The sequence below is a fragment of the Salvelinus alpinus genome, chromosome 1 (genome assembly GCF_045679555.1).
Source record: "Salvelinus alpinus chromosome 1, SLU_Salpinus.1, whole genome shotgun sequence".
Classification (NCBI taxonomy): domain Eukaryota; kingdom Metazoa; phylum Chordata; class Actinopteri; order Salmoniformes; family Salmonidae; genus Salvelinus; species Salvelinus alpinus.
The window spans coordinates 109,494,315-109,520,838 of NC_092086.1; the positions used below are offsets into that span (position 1 = coordinate 109,494,315).

The window sequence follows — 26,524 nt, forward strand, 5'->3', positions numbered from 1 at the left end:
AGACGGATTACCAGGACGTGTACTGCGAGCATGCGCTGACCTCTCCCTGTCCGAGTCTGTAATACCAACATGTTTTAAGCAGACCACCATAGTGCCTGTGCCCAAGAACACTAAGGTAACCTGCCTAAATGACTATCGACCCATAGCACTCACGTTTGTAGCCATGAAGTGCTTTGAAAGGCTGGTCATGGCTCACATCAACACCATTATCCCAGAAACCCTAGACCCACTCCAATTTGCATACGGCCCCAACAGATAATGCAATCTCTATTGCACTCCACACTGCCCTTTCCCACCTGGACAAAAGGAACACCTACCTGAGAATGCTATTCATTGACTACAGCTCAGCGTTCAACACCATAGTGCCCTCAAAGCTCATCACTAAGCTAAGGACCCTGGGACTAAACACCTCCCTCTGCAACTGGATCCTGGACTTCCTTATGGGCCGCCCCCAGGTTGTAAGGGTAGGTAACAACACATCCACCACACTGATCCTCAACACAGGGGCCCCTCAGGGATGCGTGCTCAGTCCCCTCCTGTACTCCCTGTTCACTTATGACTGCACGGCCAGGCACGACTCCAACACCATCATTCCGGGCTGTAGTCGATGAACAGCATATACATTCCTCTTGTCCAGGTGGGTGAGAGCAGTGCAATGGTGATTGCGTCATCCATGGATCTGTCGGGCGGTAGGTGAATTGGAGAGGGTTGAGTGTGTCGGAGAGGGAGGAGGTGATGTACTGTAGTCTTTGACTAGCCTCTCAAAGTACTTATTGATGACGGAAGTGAGTGCTACAGGTCAGAATGACTTACATACGTCCTTTTTGGAAACCATAATCATGTAGCCCTCGTTGTCCTCAGGGGTTGTCCTCGGCAGCTCAGAGTCATTTTGCTCGTAGCGTGAAATCAGGCCTGTCTCAGTCATACTTGAGATCAGGCACCTGTCCTGGCAGGTGTCACCCCCAGTGCCACCTCCACGCACCAGCTCGCCACAGAGGTCAAGTAAGGAGATGCTGGAAAGAATCAGGCCAGTGCCTGCACAAAGGACAATGGCACCACATAAGGTCAGCAAAGAGGACACACGTCCACCCCTCCCTGACCTGCCAGTGGCCGCAAAGATGACCTCACCCCCTGGTCACTCCGCCGAAGCTGTTCCTTGGTGTCCCTCTCAGCCTTCCCCTAGAAAGTCAGCCACTGTCTCCACCATCACTCCTGAGTCAAGCCTCGTTCCGGGAGTAGGACCAAGCCTTGTCCCGGAGGAGCAACATAGCGCCACTCTGGGGGCGGAATCAAGGTTCGTTCTGGGGTAGTTACCCTGGAGAAGCATCCTCCTTCCGCTCCAGCGAACGCCTCGGAGTGCCAGTCAGTCCCTGCCATAGGAGCACTGTCTAAAGTTGATGTAGGCGTCAAAGTTAAGCCCTGCCAACCAAGCCTTTCCGACCCTGGTGGGATTTGTCCCCTCTTATTTTCCAAGTTCAGCATGCAGTCTTTCAGAAGTGTCTGCCAGCTGTCCAGGTCCTGTCAGCCCCAGCCTGGTGGGATCTGCCTGTTCCATCCTTTGAGATCCTACTAGCCTCTGCTGTCCAGGTCCTGTCAGCCCCAGCCTGGTGGGATCTGCCTGTTCCATCCTTTGAGATCCTACTTGAGTTGCCAACTTTACTTTGCTAGCTTTGCTTTGCTAGCTGACAACTTTACGTTTATATTTTTAGTTTTTCCATCACAACTTTTTTCCCTCATTCAACTTTTTCACTCCGGACGCTTTATCTGGACATGGTTCGTCAGCACCTTCAACAGCCGAAGCTAAGTAGTAACTTTAACATGATGTCTTCTAACTGCATTCGCTGTACTCATAATATACAGGAGAATGATCGCCTAACGGCGAGGATAGCTATGCTGCAAGCCCAGCTTCAGACGCAATCGTTAGGCAAGGGTAATTTCAGTGTAGGAAAGGGTGAAACAGCGTCTGTGCCACCAGTAAGTACAGATAGTAACGTTAGTATAAATCCCCCCGCACTGTCCCCGCAGCCGGACAATTTTCTCATGGCTTCTGGAGGGAAATGCTGTTGGAATGCTCAACCGGTGTCGCTCATTCAGCCGACAGAAACTTTCAACCGGTTTTCCCCATTGAGTAGCGAGTCGGAGTCTGAGGCCGAGTCTTCTCTTGTCTCTACTCCTCCCGTTACGGGGTCTGAGACGCCGAAGGCTCCCACCATTAGCTCTGACAAATTGAAAACCCTAGTCATTGGCGACTCCATTACCCGCAGTATTAGACTTAAAACGAATCACCCAGCGATCATACACTGTTTACCAGGGGGCAGGGCTACCGACGTTAAGGCTAATCTGAAGATGGTGCTGGCTAAAGCTAAAACTGGCGAGTGTAGAGAGTATAGAGATATTGTTATCCACGTCGGCACCAACGATGTTAGGATGAAACAGTCAGAGGTCACCAAGCGCAACATAGCTTCAGCCTGTAAATCAGCTAGAAAGATGTGTCGGCATCGAGTAATTGTCTCTGGCCCTCTCCCAGTTAGGGGGAGTGACGAGCTCTACAGCAGAGTCTCACAACTCAATCGCTGGTTGAAAACTGTTTTCTGCCCCTCCCAAAAGATAGAATTTGTAGATAATTGGCCCTCTTTCTGGGACTCACCCACAAACAGCACCAAGCCTGACCTGCTGAGGAGTGACGGACTCCATCCTAGCTGGAGGGGTGCTCTCATCTTATCTACAAACATAGATAGGGCTCTAACTCCACTAGCTCCACAATGAAATAGGGTGCAGGCCAGGCAGCAGGCTGTTAGCCAACCTGCCAGCTTAGTGGAGTCTGCCAATAGCACAGTCAGTGTAGTCAGCTCAGCCATCCCCATTGAGACTGTGTCTGTGCCTCGACCTAGGTTGGGCAAAACTAAACATGGCGGTGTTCGCCTTAGCAATCTCATTAGGATAAAGACCTCCTCCATTCCTGCCATTATTGAAAGAGATCGTGATACCTCACATCTCAAAATAGGGTTACTTAATGTTAGATCCCTCACTTCAAAGGCAGTTATAGTCAATGAACTAATCACTGATCATAATCTTGATGTGATTGGCCTGACTGAAACATGGCTTAAGCCTGATGAATTTACTGTGTTAAATGAGGCCTCACCTCCTGGTTACACTAGTGACCATATCCCCCGTGCATCCCGCAAAGGCGGAGGTGTTGCTAACATTTACGATAGCAAATTTCAATTTACAAAAAAAAAAATGACATTTTCGTCTTTTGAGCTTCTAGTCATGAAATCTATGCAGCCTACTCAATCACTTTTTATAGCCACTGTTTATAGGCCTCCTGGGCCATATACAGCGTTCCTCTCTGAGTTCCCTGAATTCCTATCAGACCTTGTAGTCATAGCAGATCATATTCTAATTTTTGGTGATTTTAATATTCATATGGAGAAGTCCACAGACCCACTCCAAAAGTCTTTCGGAGCCATCATCGACTCAGTGGGTTTTGTCCAACATGTCTCTGGACCTACTCACTGCCACAGACATACTCTGGACTTAGTTTTGTCCCATGGAATAAATGTTGTAGATCTTAATGTTTTTCCTCATAATCCTGGACTGTCGGACCACCATTTTATTACGTTTGCAATCGCAACAAATAATCTGCTCAGACCCCAACCAAGGAGCATCAAAAGTCGTGCTATAAATTCTCAGACAACACAAAAATTCCTTGATGCCCTTCCAGACTCCTTCTGCCTACCCAAGGACGTCAGAGGACAAAAATCAGTTAACCACCTAACTGAGGAACTCAATTTAACCTTGCGCAATACCCTAGATGCAGTTGCACCCCTAAAAACGAAAAACATTTGTCATAAGAAACTAGCTCCCTGGTATACAGAAAATACCCGAGCTTTGAAGCAAGCTTCCAGAAAATTGGAACGGAAATGGCGCCACACCAAACTGGAAGTCTTCCGACTAGCTTGGAAAGACAGTACCGTGCAGTACCGAAGAGCCCTCACTGCTGCTCGATCATCCTACTTTTCCAACTTAATTGAGGAAAATAAGAACAATCCAAAATTTATTTTTGATACTGTTGCAAAGCTAACTAAAAAGCAGCATTCCCCAAGAGAGGATGGCTTTCACTTCAGCAGTAATAAATTCATGAACTTCTTTGAGGAAAAGATCATGATCATTAGAAAGCAAATTATGGACTCCTCTTTAAATCTGCGTATTCCTCCAAAGCTCAATTGTCCTGAGTCTGCACAACTCTGCCAGGACCTAGGATCAAGGGAGACACTCAAGTGTTTTAGTACTATATCTCTTGACACAATGATGAAAATAATCATGGCCTCTAAACCTTCTAGCTGCATACTGGATCCTATTCCTACTAAACTACTGAAAGAGCTGCTTCCTGTGCTTGGCCCTCATATGTTGAACATAATAAACGGCTCTCTATCCACCGAATGTGTACCAAACTCACTAAAAGTGGCAGTAATAAAGCCTCTCTTGAAAAAGCCAAACCTTGACCCGGAAAATATAAAAAACTATCGGCCTATATCGAATCTTCCATTCCTCTCAAAAAATTTTGAAAAAGCTGTTGCGCAGCAACTCACTGCCTTCCTGAAGACAAACAATGTATACGAAATGCTTCAGTCTGGTTTTAGACCCCATCATAGCACTGAGACTGCACTTGTGAAGGTGGTAAATGACCTTTTAATGGCGTCAGACCGAGGCTCTGCATCTGTCCTCGTGCTACTAGACCTTAGTGCTGCCTTTGACACCATCGATCACCACATTCTTTTGGAGAGACTGGAAACCCAAATTGGTCTACACGGACAAGTTCTGGCCTGGTTTAGATCTTACCTGTCGGAAAGATATCAGTTTGTCTCTGTGAATGGTTTGTCCTCTGACAAATCAACTGTACATTTCGGTGTTCCTCAAGGTTCCGTTTTAGGACCACTATTGTTTTCACTATATATTTTACCTCTTGGGGATGTTATTCGAAAACATAATGTTAACTTTCACTGCTATGCGGATGACACACAGCTGTACATTTCAATGAAACATGGTGAAGCCTCAAAATTGCCCTCGCTAGAAGCCTGTGTTTCAGACATAAGGAAGTGGATGGCTGCAAACTTTCTACTTTTAAACTCGGACAAAACAGAGATGCTTGTTCTAGGTCCCAAGAAACAAAGAGATCTTCTGTTAAATCTGACAATTAATCTTGATGGTTGTAAAGTCGTCTCAAATAAAACTGTGAAGGACCTCGGCGTTACTCTTGACCTTGATCTCTCTTTTGACGAACATATCAAGACTGTTTCAAGGACAGCTTTTTTCCATCTACGTAACATTGCAAAAATCAGAAATTTTCTGTCCAAAAATGATGCAGAAAAATTAATCCATGCATTTGTTACTTCTAGGTTAGACTACTGCAATGCTCTACTTTCCGGCTACCCGGATAAAGCACTAAATAAACTTCAGTTAGTGCTAAATACGGCTGCTAGAATCCTGACTAGAACCAAGAAATTTGATCATATTACTCCAGTGCTAGCCTCCCTACACTGGCTTCCTGTTAAGGCAAGGGCTGATTTCAAGGTTTTACTGTTAACCTATAAAGCGTTACATGGGCTTGCTCCTACCTATCTTTCCGAGTTGGTCCTGCCGTACATACCTACACGTACGCTACGGTCACAAGACGCAGGCCTCCTAATTGTCCCTAGAATTTCTAAGCAAACAGCGGGAGGCAGGGCTTTCTCCTATAGATCTCCATTTTTATGGAATAGTCTGCCTACCCATGTGAGAGACGCAGACTCGGTCTCAACCTTTAAGTCTTTACTGAAGACTTATCTCTTCAGTAGGTCATATGATTGAGTGTAGTCTGGCCCAGGAGTGTGAAGGTGAACGGAAAGGCTCTGGAGCAACGAACCGCCCTTGCTGTCTCTGCCTGGCCGGTTCCCCTCTCTCCACTGGGATTCTCTGCCCCTAACCCTATTACAGGGGCTGAGTCACTGGCTTACTGGTGCTCTTTCATGCCGTCCCTAGGAGGGGTGCGTCACTTGAGTGGGTTGAGTTACTGACGTGATCTTCCTGTCTGGGTTGGCGCCCCCCCTTGGTTTGTGCTGTGGTGGAGATCTTTGTGGGCTATACTCGGCCTTGTCTCAGGATTGTAAGTTGGTGGTTGAAGATATCCCTCTAGTGGTGTGGGGGCTGTGCTTTGGCAGAGTGGGTGGGGTTATATCCTTCCTGTTTGGCCCTGTCCGGGGGTATCATCGGATGGGGCCACAGTGTCTCCTGACCCCTCCTGTCTCAGCCTCCAGTATTTATGCTGCAGTAGTTTATGTGTCGGGGGGCTAGGGTCAGTTGGTTATACCTGGAGTACTTCTCCTATCTTATCCAGTGTCCTGTGTGAATTTAAGTATGCTCTCTCTAATTCTCTCGTTCTCTCTTTCTTTCTCTCTCTCGGAGAACCTGAGCCCTAGGACCATACGTCACGGCAAACCGGGCATGATGACTCCTTGCTGTCCCCAGTCCACCTGGCCTTGCTGCTGTTCCAGTTTCAACTGTTCTGCCTGCTGTTATGGAACCCCTACCTGTTCAACTCTTAATGATCGGCTATGAAAAGCCAACTGACTTTTATTCCTGATTATTATTTGACCATGCTTGTCATTTATGAACATTTTGAAAATCTTGGCTCTCTCTAATTCTCTCCTTTTTCTCTTTCTTTCTCTCTCTCGGAGGACCGGAGCCCTAGGACCATACGTCAGGACTACCGGGCATGATGACTCCTTGCTGTCCCCAGTCCGCCTGGCCCTGCTGCTATTCCAGTTTCAACTGTTCTGCCTGCGGTTATGGAACCCCTACCTGTCCCAGACCTGCTGTTTTCAATTCTTAATGATCGGCTATGAAAAGCCAACTGACATTTATTCCTGATTATTATTTGACCATGCTTGTCATTTATGAACATTTTGAAAATCTTGGCTCTCTCTAATTCTCTCCTTCTCTCTCTCTTTCTCTCTCTCGGAGGACCTGAGCCCTGGGACCGTGCGTCGGGGCTGCCGGGCGTGATGGCTCCTTGCTGTCCCCAGTCCACCTGGCCTTGCTGCTATTCCAGTTTCAGCTGTTCTGCCTGCGGTTATGGAACCGCCACCTGTCCCGGACCTGCTATTTTCAACTCTTGATGATCGGCTATGAAAAGCCAACTGAAAATTATTCATGATTATTATTTGACCAGGCTTGTCACTTATGAACATTTTGAACATCTTGGCATAGTTCTGTTATAATCTCCACCCAGCACAGCCAGAAGAGGACTGGCCACCCCTCATAGCCTGGTTCCTCTCTAGGTTTCTTCCTAGGTTTTGGCCTTTCTAGGGAGTTTTTCCTAGCCACCGTGCTTCTACACCTGCATTGCTTGCTGTTTGGGGTTTTAGGCTGGGTGTCTGTACAGCACTTCGAGATATTAGCTGATGTACGAAGGGCTATATAAAATAAACTTGATTTGATTTGATTTGATACTAGCCTCTGCTGTCCAGGTCCTGTCAGCCCCAGCCTGGTGGGATCTGCCTGTTCCATCCTTTGAGATCCTACTAGCCTCTGCTGTCCAGGTCCTGTCAGCCCCAGCCTGGTGGGATCTGCCTGTTCCAGCCTTTGAGATCCTACTAGCCTCTGCTGTCCAGGTCCTGTCAGCCCCAGCCTGGTGGGATCTGCCTGTTCCAGCCTTTGAGATCCTACTAGCCTCTGCTGTCCAGGTCCTGTCAGCCCCCGCCTGGTGGGATCTGCCTGTTCCATCCTTTGAGATCCTACTAGCCTCAGCTGATATGGTCCTGCTTCCTCCAGATCCTCCAGAGATCTTTGTCAAATCTCAGTCTTCAGTTAGCTAGGCTAACTATTTTTTGATGCGCAATGGACACGGTGCAGTTATGTTTATGCTTATAAGTATAAGACAGTCATAGCTTTGTTATCGCATTTATTCTATGCAGAGTTTGTTACGCTGTACAGCCTGCTTGTAACTGTGGCAGCTTAGTAGAGACTCATAACAGGTTTAAGTTGTATAGTGAGTGCTCTCACTCGGTCCGCCATTTTATGGTCAGTATGCAGTTTATTACACCAGGGTGGTGGTCACGTGTCCTTGCCGGCCACTTTGTAGTTCACCGTCATGTAGACATACCAGAACTGTATTGTGCTGCAGTATATAGACTGCAGCTGTATTCTGCTACTGTAATTAATGTTTTCTTATACTTCATTGTCCTTCCATTTAGATGTAATAACAGCCTATTAAAACATATATACCATCAGGATTGGATTCTCTTCTGTATTCTTAAAGCCTTATTTCATTATGTTTACATTGCATATTCAAAAAAATGAAAATGTATGCACTCACTGACATTGACGTCGCTCTGGACAAGAGCGTCTGCTGAAATTACTCAAATGTAAAAAATGTAAATATTCTAGTAAACTAAGTTATTCCAGCCTTTCTGTTGTATGCCTCTTACAGTCATAATTGCATATTATTGTGTACTATAATATGTTCTCTCTTTTCTACCTATGTAAAACCACTATGTACAGCTACTCATTAAAGAACCCTAAAGATCTCCAGTGTGTTGGTTGATGGTGATGTGTGTGACAAGTCAGTCAAGACAGCATCCATACTGCTCTAGCCGGCAGCCTTGTGGCGATTCAGTATCCAACCCAGCAAACTAGTTTGGTCCTCAGAGGGACAGGTTTACGCCCTATCCTTTTTTTACAGGCTTCTTCACAGTTATTGTCTTGCATGTTTTAGAATGGCATAGCGGAAGAATTAGTATAATTATGAGAAAGATTGAAATTCAAATACAGTGTATCATTTAAAGGTGAATGTAGTTACTGTAGCACAGACACAGCAACATTTTCTGTTGGAAAACTGTGTTACAGTACAAACATGTACAGTTACAAGAATCAATGTTTATCTGGCCAAAGCCCTAACCGAGAACACAAACACTGTAATTGGGCCTATATAGATTTACATACAGTACCGGTTGTCAAGTAAACATTGTAAACATGCCATTGTAATGAGCAGGATATCACACCACATTTTGTCATTATGATTTTGACAAAAAATACAAATTTGGCATCCCGAACCCAGAAGATGTTAGGAGGAAACGCTGTAACTGTAACTATCAGCTTGAAACAGAGAGATGAAACAGAGAAAGAGAGAGAGAGAGAGAGTGAGCGAGACAGGGTGTAGATAGAGAGAGAGAGAGAGAGAGAGAGAGAGAGAGAGAGAGAGAGAGAGAGAGAGAGAGAGAGAGAGAGAGAGAGAGAGAGAGAGAGAGAGAGAGAGAGGGCACAGAGAGAGATTGAGAGAGAGAGAGAGGGAGAAAGAGAGAGATAGAGAGGGTGCAGAGAGAGAGCGAGAGAGAGAGAGAGATGGTGCAGAACGAGAGAGAGAGAGAGAGAGAGAGAGAGAGAGAGAGAGAGAGAGAGAGAGAGAGAGAGAGAGAGAGAGAGAGAGAGAGAGATGGTGCAGAGAGAGAGAGAGAGAGAGAGAGAGAGAGACTGACTGGGCCCCGAGGGTGGTCCACAGGATGTGGCAAGACGAGAGAGGGGACGGGACGGCAGGGGGTAGGAGGAGGAGGGCGTGGAGGCAGAGGGAAAGAGGGGGAAGAGGGTGAGGGTGAGGGTGGTGACGAGGCAGGAGAAGATGGCAGGAAACACAGAGGGGGATGACGGTGGAGGATGGAGGGGGAAGAAGGAAGGAGGAGGGTATTTGTCATTACAGTGTGTGACATCATCTGTTTTTGTTCTACCGGTCATCATCTCTCCCATGATGCTTGTTATCCAATCATGACCACCCACCACAACCATAGAAAACTGTCATCCAATCATGACCACCCACCCACCACGACCATAGCAAACTGTCATCCAACCACAACCACCCACCATGACCACCCACCATGACCACCACCCACCATAACCACCCACCATGACCACCCACCATGACCACCACCCACCACGACCACGACCACCACCCACCATGACCACCACCCACCATAACCACCCACCATGACCACCCACCACGACCACCACCCACCATAACCACCCACCATGACCACCCACCATGACCACCCACCATAACCACCCACCATGACCACCCATCACGACCACCCACCATAACCACCCACCATGACCATCCACCATAACCACCCATCACGACCACCCACCATAACCACCCATCACGACCACCCCCCACCATGACCACCCACCATGACCACCCACCATAACCACCCATCACGACCACCCCCCACCATGAACACCCACCATAACCACCCATCACGACCACCCCCCACCATGACCACCCACCATGACCATAACCACCCACCATGACCACCCACCACGACCACCACCCACCACGACCACCCCCCACCATAACCACCCACCATGACCACCCACCATGACCACCCACCATAACCACCCACCATGACCACCCATCACGACCACCCACCATAACCACCCACCATGACCACCCATCACGACCACCCACCATAACCCCCCACCATGACCACCCACCATGACCACCCACCATGACCACCCACCACGACCTCCACCCACCACGACCACCCCCCACCATAACCACCCATCACGACCACCCACCACGACCACCCCCCACCATAACCACCCATCACGACCACCCACCACGACCACCCCCCACCATAACCACCCATCACGACCACCCACCACGACCATAACCACCCACCATGACCACCCACCACGACCACCCACCATAATTTACTATATTGGCTAGAACTGTTTGATTAATGATGAATGACGGCATGTGTAGGCTAATCAACGTCATTATCTCACCAAGCCGAAGCCTATAGGGCCTATAGAGGCATTAAGTCTTTGGTTCATCATGCAAGAGTAGCTCAGCGAACTCTATTCAACTCCATTCGAATCAAGCTGTACAGGCCTGATCAAATTCTCTTCATTTGTCTTGAGCATGTAAGAACTTTCCTCCTTTGGGAGCCCACAATGATAGGCTCTACATGCTATAGGAGGGGGACTTTAGTGTAAAGCAGAATCGTGTTCTAGGTGTTTTGCTGTATGTTAAGCATATACTTTGAATATCAGACCATAGAAGATCAAACCATCACGTAGTCAAATCGATTATGATTTATTATCACATTGTCTGATGATGTGAAATGTTCATGATATGGCGGATGGATGTTCAACCACGCATGTGTAATCGGTTTCGTTTATGTGTCATAGACTTTCGTTAATAAAATGATTGATGACTAACTTGCGTGGATGGACAACACAAGGTCAACCTTCCACGCACAGGGGAATAGTGGTGGTCAGTTTAGGCTGCCACGTAATCAACGCTCCTATGAGATGGGGATTGGGGAGCGTGTGTGTGTGTGTGTGTGGGGGGGGGGGGGTGCACGAGGCTGTGGGATGCAAACGGTAAAGCAACCATTCTGTCTCGAGCTCTCCCAGCATCAGCACCACGCGGTTACATGCGATCTCTGACTGGTTCCAAAGCCGGGGAAGAGTGTCGGTTTCAAACCTGAAAGACTAAATCGATCCGTTCTACAACACAAGGCAACAGGTTTTTCTCGACCTCTAGGACATAAGGGCTGAATTGTCTTTAAAATAAGAATAATTTCAGCGTCGAAAGGGAAGTTGGAAGGCAATTACTGGTGTGCGAACAATCCACAGGTTTGTAGAAAATCGAATGCCATTTTTTTCAACACCAGTCGAGAATATCTTGATAGATTTTGTTTTATAATTCATTATTTCCATTAAACATGTTTTGGTTATATGATTTCCTTTCTCTATTTAAAAATGTAAGACCGGGTATCGGAAATTGTTCATCACAAAAGTAGGCTGAGTTGTGGTGACATAATGTAGCTATAATACAATTCTTCAAATGGAGATGCAACGTTTCTGGAGAACAGATGTGATGTGTGCTGCCAACAGGTGTACTAGGTTAGACTGGCTAGTCTAGTCCAGTCGGCATCACCAAGGCTTCAAACAGGAATTAGGCTACCTGCCTTTTGTTTCTCTTTAACGTCTCTCCATTGGCATGCATGTGTAAGCGAATTTTAATACATGTTAAAGGCCCAGTGCAGTCAAAAATCCGTTTTCCCTGTGTTCTGTATCATATTGTACAACATCTGATCAAACTAACACAATAAAAGTGTGAAAACATTTGATCAGTGTTATTTGCTGGTTGAAAATATTATTTCCACAAGACCTAAAAATCAGCATGTTTGCATAGGCAGGAGTTTCGGCTTTCCATTGTGACATCACCATGCGGTAAATTCAAAGAAAGTTCCAAACCTCTCTGCCAATAACAGCTTGTTTTCAGTTTTCCCTCCCCACTCAGACCACTCCCAGTCAGTCCTAGCTAAATTCTTGCTTGAGAAATATATTTTGGCTAAAATTGTATTTATTGATTTTGGTGGGGGGGGGGCTTTGAGCCAGATAACCCCCTTGCTTTTTTTGGAAAGGGGGGGGGGGGGGCCTTTCCAAAAAAAGCAAGGTACTTAAATGTTACCCAAAAAGGATTTGATATTCATATAAAAATTACTGCATTTGGTCTTTAAGGCAGATCAACCTGACCTGGCTGTCAAAAGAAAGACAAAGGTGGGCGGTGGCTAGACCCTAAGCTCCTCCTCCCTCCCACACCATAACACCAATTGTTACCGAGAAGTTCTTCACAGCGCTTCATTGCACTGCACGTTTTGACATCTCCACAGCTGTTGCTGTTTAATTTGGACAGTCATGGACGCGCTAATGAAGGGGTTTTCAAAGGCCAAGGATGGGGTCGTGGCAGCGGCAGAGAAGACGAAGCAGGGCGTGACGGGGGCGGCTGAGATGACAAAAGATGGTGTTATCTTTGTCGGTAGGTGTGGACAATAGTAGCCTACATGCTGTTTTTTTACTACTTCCTGTTGAATCATTGCTGCAACGTTGAATGTTAGAAATTCTGTATGACAATGGTTTTGATCAGCCAACATAAAGTGATAATTTTATTGAATGACAGTGGTGCTTTGTAAGGTCAATAAATGGGATGTTAATTATTTGTCACCTGTCTTTCACCTGTTTTTGTTCTTTTCATAGGCAACAAAACAAAAGATGGAGTCACAACAGGTTGGTTGGATGTCACCGTTACCAACATTTAAGCTATTTTATAGAATATAATCTACTGTACAAAGTTAGTTTAATGCCTGATTTTTACACACACACACACACACACACACACACACACACACACACACACACACACACACACACACACACACACACACACACACACACACACACACACACACACACACACACACACACACACACACACACACACTAAACAACACACACTAAACAACGAACAGGAAAGCCAGTAGAGATCATATTGTCATGAAAATCAAGGACATGTTCTATATTGTTTGTGACACCAATGCCAGCAGAGTAATAATACCAGTGATATCATACAACTCACCTTAACAGCCTATAGACTCCGTCTTAGAGTCACTGCTCACAGAATTCATTATGTTCCATTGAATTGAAAGAGACAGCGTATACTCTGTCTTGGAGTCACTGTTCAGCTGTTCACATTTGCCGTTGAATTGAAAGATAGGGCTACGTGTTGAATGTCCTCAGTACCTGAAATGTCTTATGATTGGAGTGAATGGTGTGTGTGTGTATGCCTGTCTTGTTGCTGTCATGGCCACCACTCACTAGATTAATCAGGTTGTCTGGTTATAGCCTTACGTAAGCCATCCATGCCTAGCCTAGAGCAGAGCAGAGGTTACTATGGTTAATATATACAGAGAGAATTTAGTTCCTATACCTTAATATGGGAATGGGAATCCATTATCTATAGGGGAATACCCATCTATCCTGGTCCCAGATATGTTTGTGCTGTATAGTAAACAATCCAGACAATAGGATTTGGCTTTATCAAACATATCTGAGACCAGGTTAATGGGTGACCAACAGCTAGACTACCGTATGTCTAGGGGTCTTAGACCTAGCTACCTGGTCTGTAACCTGATTTTTAAGATGTGCATTTTGTTATTCTTATCTCTTACTTTTTTTGTTGGTATTTTCTTATAACTGCATTGTTGGTTAAGGGCTTGTAAGTAAGCATTTCACTGTAATGTTGTTGTATTCGGCGCATGTGACAAATCAAATTTGATTTGATTTGACCCTATGTGAGAAATGAGCGTATGCCTCTAGGCGTTGAATGTACATGTGGCAAGGGAGTCAGCAACCTTGATCCAAGGCCAGCTCCGCCTCTCCAGACCAGGTAGATTATTATTTATTCATATAGTGACAAAACATAAATATGTGACCGACCGCCTTGATTCTATCTTATGTAGCAAAATTTGAAATTGTGTTTTTTCATTGGATAAAAGCAGAGACACAGGGCTACAAAATGGTATATCATACACTGCATTTGTAGGAACAATGGGAAAGTAATTCTGCTTCAAAAGTTGCTAAACTTGTAACTCCACTTTTGAGGAAATGGCCTTTGAATGTTTTGGTACACCTACTGGAGAGCTCTTCTTTGTCTACACCCAATCAGCATTGTTCACACCCTCTTAAGCCAGCCCCACCCATCTCTTTAAGGATTCACATGTGAGGTCATGTGCTAAACAGTGAGTAGTGTAGGAAAGATTAAGACTAAAAGTGGTAAAAGTAGTAGCTTACAATAAGGAAAAAAATCCATGGAAAACAGAAAGTGTCCAGATAAAAAGATTTTATAAATATTAGATGACACACTTGTCTAAATGAATGGGTCTTGTGAAATAAATGCTATAAGTGTATGGGTCTCTACAGAAGGTGTAAACGGTACAGCGAAATGGTTACTTGCATAGTAGCAATATCAAAAATAGATAGTGTCAATATAAAGGAAAAATTAACAAGTGTTAATGCCAGTAGAGAAAGAGCAAAATAATATACAGTATATACAAGAACAATATCAATAACCATATCAGTTATAGATGAGTTAGTCATATGCATACAATCAGGGGTAAAGTGGCTGAGCAGCAGGATAAAATGAAAAAAATAATAGCAGCAACGTACAGTACCAGTCAAAAGTGTGGACACACCTACTCATTCAAGGGTTTTTCTTTATTTTTACTATTTTCTACATTGTAGAATAATAGCGAAGACATCAAAACTATGGAACTATGGAAATAACACATATGGAATCATGTAGTAACCAAAAAAAGTGTTAAACAAATTAAAATAAATGTTATATTTGAGATTCTTCAAAGTAGTCACCTTTGCCTTGATGACAGCTTTGCACACTCTTGGAATTCTCTCTCTGACAGGTACTGTATGGTGTGTGTGTGTTAGAGTCATGTGACTAGCGGCACTGCAGATAGTGCTGATGACTGGGAACTCGCCCCAGTGATGAACTGGTCCGTCCGAAACACGTATGAACAAGGGAATCTATATTCGGGGAGCCTGTTTCTGTCCTGCCCTTGACTTTGGTGCAGGGCATGTGATGTCCATAGCTTCTTCGTCGCAAAATACGTTTGTCTAGCTGTGTCCCGTCCAGGTGGTGCTTGTACAGGCAGACCATCTATGGGAGGAAGGATATCAGCGTTGCGTAGCAGCTGAAACATGGTCCCGACTGAGTCCAAACGCTCCTTGGCGACAACAACACCAGGCTCTACAGCGACAACAACACCAGGCTCCACAGCGACAACAACACCAGGCTCCACAGCGACAACAACACCAGGCTCCACAGCGACAACAACACCAGGCTCCACAGCGACAACAACACCAGGCTCCACAGCATCGAAGCTGTAAAACAGGAAATAACAGAACAAATTGAGAAGACATTACAACCTTGCATAACATCAATTCACCTTCCAAGTTTAGAAAATAAGAATAACCTCATACAATGCAATGAAAATGATATTCACCTGAAGTGCTGGTACTGCTTGATCTGTGGCAGCGGCCTGAAGTACGGAGGCAGGGGTTGTTGCCAGCCATAGCTTTCCACCAGCACCGTACCATCCTCCAGTCCAACCAGCTGTGGGATGTTGACCCCCGTCACAGTGCTGTCCTTCACAACACCAGCAATCTCAGACAAAGTGTTCACTCTGGTCTTTCTGAAGCGCTGCTTGATGAGGCCGAAGCACCAGTCGGGGGCAAACTTGGTGTGACCTGTGATCAGGAAGTGAAGGTCCAGACTCCATGGCTAACGTTATATCTTTAGAAAAAACTGCAGTAGAAAGGATTATCTACTCATAACGAGCAGCTCATTTTATAGACAGAAGGTGCTACATGGCAGACCAATCGGAAATTCATCTCTCGGCATGTTCAGCCCATTCATTATCTCAGCCAATCATGGCTAGTGGGAGGTTCCTGCCTTTTTCTGTGGCTAAACCAACTAAGCTCATAATTTAACAACTTTATTAGTATTTACAGATGGTATACAAGTTTGTTATTAAGGCACATGAAAGTTCAAATGTTCAAGAAGGCATTTCTGCCATAACAATTTTGATAAAATTTTAAATAAACGCTCAAACGCCTCTCCTGTGAAGTTGTGACTTGCGACATACGCCTAGTCTCCTGAAATGAGTGACATATGTAGAAAATATAAAAATACCACAGGCATCCCCAAACTAAAGACTCAAAAACAAAGGAAAGGCCTCATGGCCACCAAACAAACCCAGCAGCCTCACGGGACAGCTGGGACACTGACTGACCAGCACCTTAAATGACATCACCTTATGTGCTTATCAAGGCTTAGCTCTGCACCTAGACCCGGCTGCTGCCACCTGGGGGTGGCGTGTGGAAGTGTATCCTGGTAGTTTGTTTGCCTGTGTCCTAACACTAACCTTCCCCCATATCATAACAGTATCTTCTCTAACCATGAGATACAGTATTTACCTCTGGATGTTAACCTCTTCATACCCCCCCCCCCCCCCACACTCTCTTCCGACTCTCGCTCTCCCTATTCCCCCTCCTCCTCTTCTCCCCCGACTCTCTCTCTCCGACTCTCTCCTCTCTCTCACTCTCTCCACAGTTGCAGGTAAAACAGTGTCTGGGGTGTCCCAGGTGGGCGGTGCCATGGTGACAGGTGTCACAGCAGTGTGCAACAAGACTGTGGAGGGGGCGGGGAATATCGCTGCTGCGACCGGATTGGTCAAGAAAGACCCAGCCAAACAGGTGAGAATGATACCTGAGAGTGATGCCTTTCTTGCTTAATATTTGATACTTTCCCTCAGGCGCACACTTTTCACCTCTCTCTCTCGTCCTTCACAACAACCTATTGAATTGAGATGAATGACAAACAGGTGGCTTACTTTTTCTTCTTCAGCACAAATGTGTTTTCAGGGGGGGGAACTTATTTTCTATCTCAGCTGTGGTCACTCTTGTCTCACCATCACATTAGCAGTGAATTGGTTGTGGTTCTCTGTAGCTAAACCTTCTCATAAGGAGAACGTATCGGTGTGTACTTTCTGCTCCTCTGACTGAATACATGTTTGTCAGGGGACGAACTTTAACATCACATGCTAGGAGTGAAAACAGAGGCAACCGTTGCTAATGGTTTTTATACTGAACCTTCTTCAGAACGGGCCTGTTACGTTTCAATGCTGTCCTACATTTTCGATCCATTTTATATGACAGCTGTTCACTGGCTGCTCCTGTCTGTGTCAAAATGGACCCTGACCTTCAGTCCTCTACAGCTAGCTTCTTCTTCTCTTATGGTCTCCGGTGTTCTTAGTTCTCAGTCATATAAAGCAGGATGGATTCTCCATCGTCTGTTTGAAAGTCTGTTTTTATAAAGGAAGGCAGAGAGAGAGAGAGAGAGAGAGAGAAGTGAGGTCCAATATCCTGAAAGACTGAGACAATTTGCAGCCCTGACGGTCTCTGAAGATGAAAAATGATTGTCTCTCTTTCAAAACAAAACCCAGCAGAGTCTCAGATAGATAAAAGTAAAGCCTTGTGGTAGTAATGATGATTCATCTTCAAACCAACAGCAGAACAACAGGGTTTCTTCAGGCTGCTCTGACATCTTCTCTCAGTTAAAGGGACAATGTGCAATATTTACTGCTGTTCAATGGTCAATTCAATTAATAACAAACACCCATTGGTTATTGAAGGGATATAACTTGCCTAATGAGCTTAGTACAACTCAACTCCATCTCTGCATTTGAGAATGGTTACATACTCCAGACCCATCCCTCAGCTTTATAGCAAAACAGGTGGAGTTGTCTAAAAAAAAACAAATGACAGACTGTGGCTTTAACCGTGTTAATCTGCCAGGTGAATTAGCCACCCAAAGCATACAGCTGATGTCTCTGGTACTCAACAATCACTGCATTCATTATCTGTAAATTGCCCTTATTCACGCACGCACGCACGCACGCACGCACGCACGCACGCACGCACGCACACACACACACACACACGCCTTATCGTAAAAACAAATCAACAACATCAATCAGAGAGAAAACCTCACTAATTAGAAAAAAAACATTTAGCTCCCTTCCTCCTTTGTTTATGACTAGAGGGGTTACATGACACAGACACTAACAGATTAATTTAGTGTTTAGTGGGACATCATTCTAGAGGATTACACAATTAGGCTGTGATTATGCTACTGATAGGAAATGATAAACAAAATCTGGGCCTAAAAATCAAGGACTTCATAACGATAATTACCGACACACACACACACACACACACACACACACACACACACACACACACACACACACACACACACACACACACACACACACACACACACACACACACACACACACACACACACACACACACACACACACACACAAAAATGCCACTGATGAATAACATAAAGTAATGAAATGTAAATAAATAAATAGTTGGGTGTGGACAGTAGACAACGCCTTGTAACCACTCTGGTAATCAGCAGTTGAGTAATGTCTTCAGCATTATACAGTGCGTTCGGAAAGTATTCAGACCCCTTGACTTTTTCCCCACATTTTGTTACGTCCATTTGATTTGTTTTGAAAGAGGTTTGATTGTGGTATTTCCTGTGGCCATTGATTGGCCGCCTAGCTCTTTATCTCCAAACCCTGTGTGACGTTTTATCATGTCCTCCGTGTAACGCCTAATTGTGTCCTCCGGGTGTCAGAGTGAAAACACAGAGACTGCGTCCCTAATTCTCTACATGGGCCCTGGTCAAAAGTAGTGCACTATGGGTCCTGGTCAAAAGTAGTGCACTATGGGTCCTGGTCAAAAGTAGTGCACAATGGGCCCTGGTCAAAAGTAGTGCACTATGGGCCCTGGTCAAAAGTAGTGCACTATGTAGGGAATATAGTGCCATTTGGGGCGAAGCCAGAGACTGTGCACAGAATTGGATTGATCTCATTTGGAGGTAGCCTTAGTGCCTGTCTGTTCCCTGCTTGTGTTCTGAGCGCCAGTCATTACAGTGCCATTGCTATCGATCAAATTAAAAAGGTCCAATCGACCGACCGACCCCATGTTAGAGCCCATCAAAGGGGCTTCTCTGCCTAGGGGTCTCCGACCCAGGCTCCATCTCTCGTTACCGTTATTTATCCCTCTATCTGTCTCTCTCATCTCTCCTTCATAAAGCAAGCAAGGGAACAGCAGGCAAGGGAGCTGAGTGATCCACTTTCATGTGGTTGTCCACAGCAGCCAGCCACCAGCCATCAATTAGACAGTGTGAGAGATGGGCTGTCTGACGACGAAGGAGGAAGAGTGAGGATGCTGCTGTTTGTTTGTGTGCTGGATAGAACACACACACCGGGGTTTCCATTAGCTGGTAATAGCCGGCTTTTGTCCGATTAAAAAATAGAAAAGCTGATAAATAAAATTTTCCGGGAAAAGAAGAAAAAACCCTGTTGTGAAATAAGGCTTTTTAGCCTCTTCGTCGATGGAAATATATTTGACTGGTCATGTTTATGGGTCTATAGGTTAATTTGAATAATTTATATTTATATTTGTATATTCTTTATGTATCTTTGTTATGTTTATATTGGTTATGTATCTTATTTATCACATGCGTACAGCATGCAGATACAGAGCCTGTGAGTGAAAATCTGTCCGACAGTGCCATAGCTGCTGCTGCAGCATCTTGTGGTGCTTTCAAGACAACTGGGAACTCTGAAAAATACGAGGTCAAATCATGAGGTCAGTGAACTTCAGGTCAGAAAGTCGGACGTCTAGAAAGAGGCCTGTGTTCCCGAGTTGGAATTCAGAGTTTGATGACTGTTCAAAACTATTTTTCCCAGTCGGAGCTCGTATTTTTCCCAGTAATCTTGAACCCACTGAAGTTGAAACTCAGAGATTTCCGAGTTCCCAGTTGTTTTGAAAGCGGTATCAAACGGCAACTGAAGGCAGGCTTCATCAGCGCGTCACACACCACTTGCAATGAGCTGGAGGCCGTGTGCAGTGCAAGGCGGTAGGCTACCTGTACCATGTGCAGCGCCCGTTTGACAACAGTGTTTTCTCGCTAATTACATCATTGATGAACATTCGCGTCTAGCCTACTGCCTTGTGGGGCGGCAGGTAGCCTACCGCCTTGTGGGGCGCCAGGTAGCCTACTGCCTTGTGGGGCGCCAGGTAGCCTACCGCCTTGCGGGGCGCCAGGTAGACTACCGCCTTGCGGGGCGCCAGGTAGCCTACCGCCGTGTGGGGCGCCAGGTAGCCTACCGCCTTGTGGGGCGCCAGGTAGCCTACCGCCTTGTGGGGCGCCAGGTAGCCTACCGCCTTGTGGGGCGCCAGGTAGCCTACCGCCTTGAGGGGCGCCAGGTAGCCTACCGCCTTGCGGGGCGCCAGGTAGCCTACCGCCTTGCGGGGCGGCAGGTAGCCTACCGCCTTGCGGGGCGGGCAGGTAGCCTACCGCCTTGCGGTAGTCTAACTATATAGGTAGTCTACCGGCGCCCCACAAATGTTTTAAATGTTTATGTAGTTTAGGCCAACTGGTTCTATGAATTAGGGATCCATATTCCCACAACTGTCTCAGAGTCTGTTTGAAATAGGCTATTTAGTTTAAAATGTTGCCTGTCAAATGTTCTGCTCCACATTTTCCTAACGGAAACCCTGACACACACACACACACACACACACACACACACACACACACACACACACACACACACACACACACACACACACACACACACACACACACACAGGCCTGCTGGTTATTGTCTGTGTGAGAAGGAGACGGCTCAGGCTGGTAAATGGATTTGTGCTGGTAAGACAGAACAGAGAACCCACCTCATCAGCTCCCATAGACTGACTCATTGACTCAAGCCACAGATGCTGTTCTGTTTATGTCCTGTTGATGAGCCACTAGACAAGAGGAACACAATCAATATCTCGTCAATGTTTCATATGGGAAATTAAAGGCTCAAGAAATGGTGAAGAATGAACGTATTGCTTAGTTACAAGTTAATACTCAGCTGGATAATATATTATCTTTATAGGATAAGTATTATCATGTACAGAACTAACTATATAAGTCGCTAAGCTCTTAAGTATGGTCCATTCTACTGTCACTGTTTGTCTATGGAGATTGCATGGCTGTGTGCTCTATTTTATACACTTGTCAGCAACGAGTGTGGCTGAAACAGCCAAATCCACAAATGTGATGTGTCTACATACTTTTCATGTCTTTTGATTTCTTGAGATGATTAGCAGAATATAAAGAAGAACAGTAGAAATACTATTTATTTGCCGTGGTGAGTGATGGGAGATGACGTGTGGTGAGAGATGGGAGATGACGTGTGGTGAGAGATGGGAGATGACGTGTGGTGAGTGATGGGAGATGACGTGTGGTGACTGTTGGGAGAAGACGTGTGGTTAGTGATGGGAGATGACGTGTGGTGAGTGATGGGAGATGACGTGTGGTGACTGTTGGGAGATGACGTGTGGTTAGTGATGGGAGATGACGTGTGGTGAGTGATGGGAGATGACGTGTGGTGAGTGATGGGAGATGACGTGTGGTGAGTGTTGGGAGATGACGTGTGGTGAGTGATGGGAGATGACGTGTGGTGAGTGTTGGGAGATGACGTGTGGTGAGTGTTGGAAGATGACGTGTGGTGAGTGATGGGAGATGACGTGTGGTGAGTGTTGGGAGATGACGTGTGGTGACTGTTGGGAGATGACGTGTGGTGACTGTTGGGAGATGACGTGTGGTTAGTGATGGGAGATGACGTGTGGTGAGTGATGGGAGATGACGTGTGGTGAGTGATGGGAGATGACGTGTGGTGAGTGTTGGGAGATGACGTGTGGTGAGTGATGGGAGATGACGTGTGGTGAGTGTTGGGAGATGACGTGTGGTGAGTGTTGGAAGATGACGTGTGGTGAGTGATGGGAGATGACGTGTGGTGAGTGTTGGGAGATGACGTGTGGTGACTGTTGGGAGATGACGTGTGGTGACTGTTGGGAGATGACGTGTGGTGAGTGTTGGGAGATGACGTGTGGTGAGTGTTGGAAGATGACGTGTGGTGAGAGATGGGAGATGACGTGTGGTGAGAGATGGGAGATGACGTGTGGTGAGAGATGGGAGATGACGTGTGGTGAGAGATGGGAGATGACGTGTGGTGAGTGATGGGAGATAACGTGTTGGGAGATGACGTGTGGTGAGTGTTGGGAGATGACGTGTGGTGAGAGATGGGAGATGACGTGTGGTGAGAGATGGGAGATGACGTGTGGTGAGTGATGGGAGATAACGTGTTGGGAGATGACGTGTGGTGAGTGTTGGGAGATGACGTGTGGTGAGAGATGGGAGATGACGTGTGGTGAGAGATGGGAGATGACGTGTGGTGAGAGATGGGAGATGACGTGTGGTGAGTGATGGGAGATGACGTGTGGTGAGTGATGGGAGATGACGTGTGGTGAGTGATGGGAGATGACGTGTGGTGAGTGTTGGAAGATGACGTGTGGTGAGTGATGGGAGATGACGTGTGGTGAGTGATGGGAGATGACGTGTGGTGAGTGATGGGAGATGACGTGTGGTGAGTGATGGGAGATGACGTGTGGTGAGTGTTGGAAGATGACGTGTGGTGAGTGATGGGAGATGACGTGTGGTGACTGTTGGGAGATGACGTGTGGTGAGTGTTGGGAGATGACGTGTGGTGAGTGTTGGGAGATGACGTGTGGTGAGTGTTGGGAGATGACGTGTGGTGAGTGTTGGGAGATGACGTGTGGTGAGTGATGGGAGATGACGTGTGGTGAGTGATGGGAGATGACGTGTGGTGAGAGATGGGAGATGACGTGTGGTGAGAGATGGGAGATGACATGGGGTGAGAGATGGGAGATGACGTGTGGTGAGTGTTGGGAGATGACGTGTGGTGAGTGTTGGGAGATGACGTGTGGTGAGTGTTGGGAGATGACGTGTGGTGAGTGTTGGGAGATGACGTGTGGTGAGAGATGGGAGATGACATGTGGTGAGTGTTGGGAGATGACGTGTGGTGAGTGATGGGAGATGACATGTGGTGTGTGATGGGAGATGACGTGTGGTGAGTGATGGGAGATGACGTGTGGTGAGAGATGGGAGATGACGTGTGGTGAGTGTTGGGAGATGACGTGTGGTGAGTGATGGGAGATAACGTGTGGTGAGTGTTGGGAGATGACGTGTGGTGAGTGTTGGGAGATGACGTGTGGTGAGTGTTGGGAGATGACGTGTGGTGAGTGTTGGGAGATGACGTGTGGTGAGTGATGGGAGATGGCGTGGGGTGAGAGATGGGAGATGACGTGTGGTGAGTGATGGGAGATGACGTGGGGTGAGAGATTGGGAGATGACGTGTGGTGAGAGATGGGAGATGACGTGTGGTGAGTGTTGGGAGATGACGTGTGGTGAGTGATGGGAGATGACGTGTGGTGAGTGATGGGAGATGACGTGTGGTGAATGTGTGTGTGTCTCTGGCTCTGCTTCGTGAACAGATGGAGACACGGTGGGCGGTGTTAAATGGAATGGCAGGAGGAGAGAGAGTGAGAGAGAGAGAGCGGGAGAGAGGGAGGGGAGTGGGGAGGGAGGGAGGGGATAGGGAGTGTGGAGAGATAGTAAGGGGGGCGCGAGAGGGAGGGAGGGAGGGAGAGAGAGAGGAAGGGAGAGAGAGAGAGAGAGAGAGAGAGAGATAGAGAGAGAGAGAGAGAGAGATAGAGAGAGAGAGAGAGAGAGATGAGGAGGGGGAGAGAGAGAGGGATAAGGGGGGGAGGGAGAGGGAGAGAGGGATAAGGAGAAAGAGGGATAGGGAGGGGGGAGGGAGAGAGAGATGAGGAGGGGGAGAGAGAGAGGGATAAGGAGGGGAGGGAGAGAGAGAGAGAGCACCTGGGTCTGCACTACCCTGTAACTCTCAGGTTGTGTCAGCTGGTAGCCTGGGAGTGGATCTGTGTGTATCACCTGTGTATCTTATTAGAGAAGGTCATACCAATGCCAAGCACCAATCAAGCTCTACTCTCTGCTGCGTGCGTGCGTGCGTGCGTGCGTGCGTGCGTGCGTGCGTGCGTGTTGTGTTAGTATAGTTGTCATTACCAACAAGAGGAATATACTGCAGCAACCAACTAACACAAGGTGTTGACGATAGTCTAATAGGGTTATTTGGGACACTTCTCCATTGTTGAGCTGGTCAGTGAATGTGTTATTATTGCAGGATGAAGATGCTATGTCTAAAGACTTGCCCATCAACGAGTCTCCAGCGGACCCAGAGGGTGATGATGCTGCAGAGGTAGGACATTTACCGTCACTCTTAACATCTTCTAGATCACTATTTCAACAGGCTTTCTGTAGATGAAACCTCAGGGTCCGAGGCTGTAGACCAGGGCTCTCCAACCCTGTTCCTGGAGAGTTACTGTCCTGTAGGTTCTCTCTCCAACCCTAACCATAACCTTGATTTCTGATATTACAGAGGCTCAAACTGAGTCATTGCATCAGTGATTAATGGTTAACTCCTCATCATCCTCCATGTTTCATTCATCAGATTGTTTTACATAGTTTTTGTTTGTTTTTAATTGTTTCTTTTGCTGTGGATTTCCGTTCAGAAGGGTGAGGTTCCCGTTTCTTCACAGTAATGTTTTTGGATTTCATCCACCATCATCACCCTACATCTATGGTATGTTTGTGATTCACTTTGTGATCATTTGTTATCAGTTATTACACAAATAGGAACCTAATGTAATACTAATAATTCCTGAAGTAACTTTTCCCTCTCTGTACTTGCAGGAGGATTCTGATGGCTATTAGAGTACATTATCTCACAACGAGCATCATCCAGAACTACTGTAACCATCCAGAATCAATGATTAAAACATTCCATGTCGCACTGCCAAGTCCCGTCGTGCCTCGTTGTGGTCCTCAATGGAGTCTGTGCTGTGTGTGTGTGTGACGATATGTGTGTATGTATAGCCTACGTCAGTGTGTGTGAGAGTGTGTATGTTTGTTTCTGTACGTCAGTGAGTGTGTGTGTGATGGTGTGTGTACTTCAGTGTGTGTGTGTGTGTCCTGGTGTCTCCGTCAGTCAGTCAGTCAGTCCTGAGGGCGGTCTATATGCCCTTCTGGTCCAGCTGTCACCTTCAGTGAAAAGCTGTTAGTGAATACTGTATACAGTATACTCTGCTAATAGTGAATACTGTATACAGTACACTCTACTAATAGTGAATACTGTATACACCACTCTGTTAATAGTGAATACTGTATACACCACTCTGCTAATAGTGAATACTGTATACAGTACACTCTACTAATAGTGAATACTGTATACACCACTCTGTTAATAGTGAATACTGTATAGTGATCAACCGCTGACAGTCCTGCACAGATTATCACTATATGCGAAGTGCACTGTATTACAATTTATGAAAAAGAACCTAAGTATCTATATAATGATATAACGACTATATGAATTTGAAATGAATTATACTATACTCTATTTTTGTGTGTAAATCGTCACAGTTGTTTGTGGTGGACTACAGTGCTATATGAGGTATTTATGGATTCATATACTGTATTTTTATGTTCTGTAAATGCTCTAAGAGACTGGGTTGAGGTCAGTGATAATGATAAAATATTGGGTGGAGTTTGAAACAAACAATAACATGGAACCAAACAATTCAACAAACTTTAACATGGAGTTTAGTTACATTTGTTAAATGTTGAATAAAATATAAATAAGAAAATTAAGAATATTTATTTATCAGTTTGCCTTATTTCATCTATTCACAACAACTGTGTGTTTGACTGTTTGCCATAGAAGGGTTATAGAACCTCTCCCTATGGCTGTGACTGGTGTACTCAAGGGTACACTCAATATGGCTGACCTGGTAGAGGATGTCCATTCTAGAGATTCTATTTCTATGGTTAGCCTGCTTTCTCACAGTACAAGATTAGTATGTGACAGGAGAGCCGACTGAGAGATGACAAGCAGCAGACGATCGATAAGAGGTCCTGTTTAGAAGACGTATCATCCAATACCATTACAATAAATCCTATCTGTCATACTGTTGTCAGGAAGAGGGGAAGTTGAGCTCTGAACAGGAGAGAGGGAGGGGGAAGAGAGAAAGAAAATGAGAGAGGGACGGGAAG

The 26,524-nt window shown here is 46.1% G+C and overlaps 1 long non-coding RNA gene and 1 pseudogene across 1 annotated transcript; one reads left to right on the forward strand and one right to left on the reverse strand.

The window, feature by feature from the left end:
* Positions 1-12,796: 12,796 nt before the first annotated feature.
* Positions 12,797-13,109, forward strand: LOC139538525 (uncharacterized). Its single transcript, XR_011667751.1, has 2 exons — positions 12,797-12,859; positions 13,078-13,109. It is a non-coding gene; the product is annotated as an uncharacterized lncRNA (long non-coding RNA).
* Positions 13,110-15,074: 1,965 nt separating this feature from the next.
* The window catches only part of LOC139567627 (nucleolar protein 14-like), a 46,470-nt pseudogene continuing 35,020 nt past the window's right edge, over positions 15,075-26,524 (reverse strand).